This window comes from Apteryx rowi, unplaced genomic scaffold (genome assembly GCF_003343035.1).
Source record: "Apteryx rowi isolate R43461 unplaced genomic scaffold, aptRow1 scaffold_487, whole genome shotgun sequence".
NCBI lineage: Eukaryota > Metazoa > Chordata > Aves > Apterygiformes > Apterygidae > Apteryx > Apteryx rowi.
This window is the reverse complement of record NW_020450746.1, coordinates 81,530-88,728: the sequence shown is the minus strand read 5'-3', so window position 1 is coordinate 88,728 and position 7,199 is coordinate 81,530.

The window sequence follows — 7,199 nt, the reverse complement described above, 5'->3', positions numbered from 1 at the left end:
CCCTGCTGCTGCCTGCCCTGTACCACCAAGGGTTACGCATCAGCCACGCGTGCGGCGGGGCGGCCGCGGCCCTCGCCCCGGCGAGGAGGCGCCAGCCGCACGGCAGCGGCCCGCGGCTGCTTCCCGGGCCGGGTCACGGCGGTGCTGGGAAGCGGACGGAGAGGGGCAGTCGCAGAGGGCCTGTCCTTGCCCTTTCTGAACSAGTTATTCCTGATAAGGCACGACAGCCTCTTCTCACCACTAAGGGGGATGACATCATCCCATCCTATGTTTTGGTTCCTTAAAATTAAAGCGAGATAACAACATCTCCATTTTTAGAACCCTCCAATTTGCCGTCAGGGCATGACTTCAGCCAAAGCCTCGAGTGCCCGTCCCCACCTCGGCATTCATTTTGTTACTGTTCTCAACACATATGAAGCCAGAACTGTTTAGATTTATTTCCCGCTTTTGCAAAGGAGAATGCGTGTTGCACAGGTATATCACAAGTCCCGAGCTTTAAGTCTGAACTTCCAGATTCAAGGATTTTACAGAAAAGCAACAGAAGATCATTAGTTTTCATCAAATCCTGGCTTTTCAAACTTTCCACTTAAACAAATGAATCCCGACAACCATGAGTCAAATAGAAAGAGACAGATTAGGGAAGGAGTTTTGACACTGTTGCCAAGCAGGGGAAAGGGGAAGTCTGTTCCTTCAAACCCTGCAAGTGAGAAATGCTGAGAATCCTTCACCAAATTACCCAACTCTTCAGTCATAATTGGGGGGGGGAGGGGAATAGCTATGAGGGCATGCTCTGATATTGCTCCTGTGGTGGCAGGAACATCCCACCTAGGTTTCTAGCCCAAAACCCAGTAACTGTCCGACTCCACCAGGTATACGACAGGAGAACAAAGCCTTCTCGTTCTCTGTTGAGGAGGAATTGCATGCACGTACTATCCAAATACTCAGTCATGACTCATGATGAACATGCATTTGGACCTGTGTTTTCAAGAGACTCTTTTAATGTCACAGTCTCCACAGTGTTTTTCTCCATTAGCTAAACCAGTGGCAGCATTTGACTATTCTTGGAAAACCAAGAGATAGAAGTGACTGACTCAAAACAGATGTAGTTGATCTATTTTTTTTTGTTTCCCCAGTGGGAAAGAAGGGAGAAGGGATTGACACAAGACCCCCAATCATGATGGCTCCCTCCTCATATTAAAAAATAATAAAAAATAAATAAATTCAGTGTTTAAAATAGTGCATTTCTGAATATGAGACTGCTAACAGTATTTGGCAGGGGAATGTTTTTTCAGTCTGTCAAACAGGATTGAAACATGAAAAGAAAAAAGGTTGGGGGGAAGGGGGGGAAACAGAAAATACCTACAGAGATTTATCATGGGTGGGGAGGGGGAATTCCTTCTTTTGGGATGAAGCCAAGCATGAGAAGCATCACCAGTTACAGTAGGTTCAAAAAAAAAATATATATATATATATAAAAAAAGTAAAGTATGTTTCAACTACATCATTTTCCAAAATAGCTTTAAAATTTGAAATTACAAATACACTTGTTAAAATATGAAGTTTTTAGGATGCAGGTGTTATCCATAAATATACTGTGATTCTATAATGATCCAGATTAAGAAGTGTTCTTTGTAGGTACTTTCTGCAGCTGTTTTACGAATGTTACATAAAAGCTGTTCATCCTCTCCACAAAAAGGAGGAAAGAGGGATAACACTCACTAATAATGAGTCTAAAGGCTGCCCTAAATGCTTTAAAAACCTTTTTGCTTTTGTTTAGGAGCTATTGATTAAATCTGCACAGATTAGCCTCAACCTTGATAGTGATGATTTGCACTGAACAGTTCCCTTGTGTGAGAGAATAGATATTGTGGAAGCTTATGGCTGCTTCCCCCCTCCTGCTCCTAGAAGTCATTGGTCTGAACATGGAGCGATGGAAGCTGACAAGGGGGGCAGGAGGGGGAGCAAAAACAAACCCAGGAAACAAAGCATGAATATTATAGGCTCAACCCTGATCCAAAGCAGCATAACCTGGTTTAGCACACATAGCCCCATTCAAGAGAACTGCATCCTGGGAAGACGTATTCGGAGTCCAGCAAAATAAGCAAGAGAATATCACGTCCTTGCGGGGACAATTAAATTTCATTGTTTAGCTACTTAAATGCAGACAGGCTGAAAACATTAAGACATGAGATAGCAAATAATATTATTGGAATCCCTCCATGCCTGAAGGTAAAACTGGTAACAAGCCGAGCTGTCAGCATCATTAACAAAGTAAGAAAAAAAAAATCATGATTAGCTTTTCAGGGAAACAAACAAACTGCATCTGGGTAGAAAGTAACAGCAGTAGACTAGATCTATGCATTGAGCCTCTGCAATCCAACAAATAACTAGCTTACCGTCATGCTCTGCTTTAGYTTCCCAGTACTTCTTTAGGATGGATATTGCTCTCTGTGAGAGAAGAGAGCACGCTCTGGGAAAATTAGAACAGAACATTGGTGAAGAGTGAAAAATTTATTAAGTACTATTATATTTAGAAAAGGTTTTATGAAATACTCAGATGAGCTAATCACAATTTCTTGATCAAACTTATGAATACACTTTTTTTGCGGGGGGGAGGGGTAAATGCTTGGTATCACAAGAACAGGAAGTTTATTATAACAGTAGCAAAACACTGAAGCCTGCCATAGAAATGCTTCAACATGTTGCCATTTGTAAGAGCATGCTTTGGACCATTAGGAATATTTTAGTCTCTCCTATCTCTTCATTCAAGGGAATTAAGTTTTATACTTTTYCCACAGCAATCTTTTCTACCCAAAATTATCATTTTTAAGTTAGTTATCAAGAGAATTGCTAAGCTGTATGAGAACATAACTTAGATAATTAAGACATGAGGGCTAACAGGAAGTTAAAGGCAAGATTTTGTTTAAATTGGGTGAAATTTATTATGTCCAGAAATAAGCATATTATTAGCACTTTCTTGTAATTTTTCATTACAGTAATCTTCGCAGTTTAAACCCAAGCTGTTAATAGCCTTTAAAACAAGCAGCACAAAACAAAAGAAACAATGATTTACTGACTTCACAATTATGAGATAGAGTTAGCACTTCTGTCTCCATGTTGACTACAGTGTTTGTTTTCAGATAAACTTTGACAAAGAAGGCCTTCATAGCTCACTACGACTCTTACTGATTTCCTGCCATTGATCCCTCGGCTCAGGATCTATAGCTAATCAGCAGCATTACAGCCCTGACTTTTGAATCCTGCTGACAGATATTTCTTACTGTGGATTGGATACAGTATCCAAAGTTACAATTTTAACCTCCCCTCCTTCCCTCCCCATCCCCCCCCCAAATTTTTTTTCCTTCATTACTGATCAGCCTAGGAAAATAGCATACCTAACTGTTCCTTTCATGAAGGAGCAAAAATTAAAGTATTTCCTTGCTACTTGGGCATTAATAGTCTTTGTTTAACTTAAAGTCTTGACATTCTTTCTGCCATTTGCATGTAAGTGCAACCCTGTAGAAAAAGGGTGATCCAAATTTGGAATATTGTCATAGATGGCAATAAAACTGTTTTATTCCCTATCTATCTTAGAAAAGAATTGAGAAGTAGGCTTATTTACAAGGAGGAAAGAAAGCAGAAAGTCATTCTACAGTAATATTTGTTAGCCTGGTTTCACTGTAAGATAGCTAGTTTTCTTATAAAACCTGTCAGGTGTTTTTCCTAGCTTTATTTTTATTTACAGTAGAATGGTTCTCAACAACTGTAGTACTCTACTAGTAGTTTGCTGAACATGTTAACATCTTGTTAGCACTTGATGGAGGCTTATCTGCTATTTTCACAGCTTTTAACAAACTTCTAAGCAAGAGCCAGATCCTTTCACAGACTGCATTCCCTTCCTAGCAGTTCTGTTCCCTCATTCTTCAAAACCTTCCATAACAAGTCACACCAGATTCAGCCTCACAAACTAATAAATCACTGTGAAATCACTCTGTGAAATTCACTCCTGTCTATTACCCCTGCTGTCAATCACAATGTAGCCATTAGAAACAATGGAAAAAGTATGCATATTCCATAGCACCTCTGAGCAGATCAGGCACGGATTTACCAGCAGGAAGACTGCATGCTGCAAGGCCTCATCTCCCCACTGCACCAGCAGGTTCACCACTCACATCACATGCTGCAGCCCCAACCATGTATCAGGAAATGGCCTGCATCCACCTTTATCAGAGCGGCACACACCCCGCACTTCCAGATCCACCTGGCTCTTCAGGATGCACCCTGCCCAGGCACCACTCGGGGCAGGCTGTGCCATGCCCTCTCTCTCAGGGTGGAAAAACAAACTCCTTGCACTCAAATACCAAGAAAGGGGAGAAAGTTTTTTTTATTATTATTATTTTTAACTATACCTATGACTAATACAGCTCTCCATAGTATTTCACAGTGCTACTTAGCAAGACTTTAATTCACTGAGTGGAGGATGCTAATTACTGATCTGCACACACCTGGACCACAAAACTCACAGTACCATTAATCCTGCCTTTGCAGTCTCTCTCAGCTGCCTGCTACACTGAGTATGTAAGCTCTTTTAGCACACTCCCCAAGCCGTGAGGTTTTCTTAAGACAAAATAAGCAGACCAAAGTTAGACTTTTCCTAGGGAGCACTTACCTAAGATTCTWATTATCGAGGAATGCTCAAAGGGGAACAAATTTTAAATTAGATCCATGCTGAAAAGGAAGTCCCATGAGGGCCAAGGAGAAAAGAATTCTTACCAAATTCTTGGTGATAGCAACCTTCCAACTCACCACTAGAACAACAGCATCTTCAGCTCCACTCCTTTTTCTTTGTTGTCTAGAAATTGTCTCTACACAGCTTTCTGCTGTACATTTTTAGAAAGCCTGGTCCCTTTAGTATCCCTAAAGGAACCTCTTGCAGGTGCTTCAGCATGGCTGAAAAATCAACTGGAATGGCTTAATACTCCCATTGCTAGAGACAGAGGGTAATTTGCAGTTTTAAGATGAACTTTCCTCTGAGAGATGGTACTGTTTAGTGTTTCTTGCAAGAAAATTATGACACAGTAGACTTTATCATTCACATTACAAGACCTAATTCTGTGAACTTGTCCATACAGAAATCACTCACAGAAGCGTCATCAATGTCCCAGTGACTGGAGGGTGTCTGTGAAGAGGGAGGCATCTTCTGGTGTTTCTGGTACAAGAATCTCCTAAAAACACCATGGAGATGAAACATAATAAACAAGGCTAAAATTAGAATATCCAAACACTGAGCTGACAGTATTTTAGCAGCATTTATACCACATTCTTTAAACTACAGCACAGCAATGCCTCACTGTAAGAAATTTCTATCAAACAATAATTCATGSTGCCACTGGGATAAATTCCTAATTAAGACCTTTGTTCACAGTTAAAACTCTCTGTCTGAAGCGCAAAGCTATAGGGCATGCAAATGAGTCCACAAGACCATCTTCTCCATTTTAAAAGAATTCCTCTCTCTCATGGCTCTTTTTAGACATTTTTCTAAGAAAAAGCACAGAAGAGGGTTTCAGTTTAACCACAGTCAGAAAGACAGAAGTTTTAAAAATATTAAATGCCTACYGATTTCAGGGTACTGGGAAGAGGACGAAATTAGGACCCACAAAGAGGAAATGTGGGCAATATTTGGAACGTAGTCATAAAATGGCTGACTTATCAACAGGCGTGTAATGTCATATTGTCCACAGCATGGACTATCTCTTGCACAGTTAGCCAGCCAAAAATATGTAGACAGGGAACATGATTTGGGGAGATTATTGCAGGGAACTATGGAGGAAGCTATAGTATTGTGGTGGGGGCACAGGATAGTGCTGAGAGTAATGTGCATATAAAAGAACAGAGGAAATCTGTGGAATAACCAGCAGCATTGCAGGGSGGAAAAGCCATAGGGAATATATGTCACAATTTCATGTGATTGGATTTCACACAAGTAGAAGGCAGATAATTTGCCCAGGCAGATTCGTTCAGAGGCCCTTGTGCCTTGGCAATTTCCCTTGGTCTTTCTCAGATTTAAGCTCATTCTGAATAAATAAAATACTAACTTTATATTTCTGTCTGATCTCAACAGCTTTACTAGCTGTGTATGTAAGACTCCTCACTGAATACAGCTTTGTCTGAAGTGGAATATGGCAGTGACTGTGTGCTTTAGCAGGAGATGTGAAGCATGATTTTGACATTCAAGACTATTGGAAACAGTATGTCATTCATTGCCTTGAGATGGAAAGTGGCCATAGCTAACAAACTGAATTTGAGAAAAGAACTACAGAATCTCAGTTTCAAATCCCTTCCGGAAGGTAACATCTCTAGTCACACTCTGCTTCAGCACCAATATGGGTCGGTCTCAGGAGAAGCAGGGCCATTTTTTAAACTACCAAGATTTAGATTCCCAGAGATGCTATATGATTCATGCTGGCAAGAAATCTCAGCTGCCCCACAAGATCTGCTGCTTTCTGTATGCTTCTTTGTGTTCCTTGGAGGTCTCCCAGATAAATACTGGGCAGGTCAGACCTGCTTAGCTTAGAAGGTCTGATGACATCATACACTGAGGTGTTGTGACTACTATTTTTATATTTGCTTGAATTGGCAATGCCTGAAGGTACGGTTAACAGATTTCAGAATGTGAAAATGATGATTAATCTCAGGGGAGTGCCCTGAAACATTGTCACTTCATGGCAGATCTAAAGCAACTCGGATTCCAGCAGCCCTTTAAAGAGCTACTAAAAAAGAAAACCCAATGAGTAATGTTCCATGAATCACAGAAGCGAAGACCCAGGCTGTCCCAGACAATCTTTCCTTTTTCTCTAGGCCACATTTTCTCTAAGCACTACCTTAAGGAAGCCATCATCCTAAACCATACCACTGCATGAAATATTTGATGAAATCAGGCATAAGTACAGCAGAATGAGGGCAGCTTGAAGGAGGTGTGATGAGAGCTCGTACTAACAAACAAAGAAGGACTGGTGGAAGATGTGAAGGTCGGGGGCAGCCTTGGCTGCAGTGACCATGAGATGGTGGAGTTCAGGATCCTGCGAGGAAGCAGCAGGGCACCAAGTAGGATCGCAACTCTGCAGTTTAGGAGAGCAAACTTTGGCCTCTGCAGGGACCTACTTGGAGGAATCCCATGGGTTAGGGCCCTAGAAGGAAGG